The sequence below is a fragment of the Mus pahari genome, chromosome 18, assembly GCF_900095145.1.
Source record: "Mus pahari chromosome 18, PAHARI_EIJ_v1.1, whole genome shotgun sequence".
Lineage (NCBI taxonomy): Eukaryota > Metazoa > Chordata > Mammalia > Rodentia > Muridae > Mus > Mus pahari.
The window spans coordinates 10648786-10649899 of NC_034607.1; positions in this window are offsets into that span (position 1 = coordinate 10648786).

Sequence of the window (1114 nt, forward strand, 5' to 3'; positions counted from 1 at the left end):
TTTTTTTTTTTTTTTTTTTTTTTTTTTTTTTTTTAGCAAACCCTCAGACACCTCAACTAGTGGGCTTCCAGGAAAGTCTCAGTCATGTGTGGGAGGTCTGCCCTGAAGAAGTTCATTGCCAGAAAATGAAGCAAGGTGTTCTGGCTGGACATTGAGGGTGGTAGACTGTAATAAATATGTCTGGCTTTAACTCTTCTATATTCATCTGAGGGGAACATCTGAGCCCAACACGACATCTCCATTGTCAGTGGAGAATCCTACTCAGCTGACAGGGCCCTGGCTTCTGAGCTGAAGGTTAACAGCAATGGCCTCCTGTTTATTGACCTCATACCTAGACCTCATGAGGCATGCATATCATAGTTTATTTCTCCTACTTGGCAACTGAAATTACTAAAGCGAGCCACAGAGTCTTACTGCTCTCACGGTCTGTATCTTTTGCTTAATCAAAAGCTTCCCTGTTGCCACCCCATAGCTAAGTAAGGAGAGAGTTAAAAAGAATATCCACCGTCCATCCCACAAGACACTCTGTGGAGATGCCTCCTCTCAAGGTCCTCCAGACTTCTCAGAGAGTCAGTAGAGAGCAGAAGGGCCTTACTTCTCTGGTGCCTAAAGAGGATGGGATGGGGTTAGGTCTCAGCAAGAACATCTCTTCTTTTGTGGTCAGAGGAGAGCCCAGAAAATCTTAGGCTTTTCCATGAGGATGTCTTTGAGACGCCTCCTAACCAAGTGATCTGGTTATCACCAAGCGAAGGGAAAAGGATCACGTGACATGAAGTACGAAGGAAAGCCGTCTGACTCTGGGAGGCTGATCAGTGGAAAACCGAGGAGCTGAGCTCAGAGTTCCAGAGCCACGTGAAGCTGGGCTCAGCAGTGTTTGCAGCTGCAGCTCTGGTGAGCCTGTGGGAAGAGAGGAGGCTGAGAGAGGAGAGTCTCCAAAAGCTGCCCGAGTTAGAGGCACAAGAGACCCTGCCTCAAACAAGGAAGACGTCTGAATCTGAAGTGGTCCTCTGACTTCTGTTCATGTGTCATGACATGAGCATCCCTGAATCCACATACACAAGTGAGAAGCATGTGTACACACACACACACACACACACACACACACACACACACA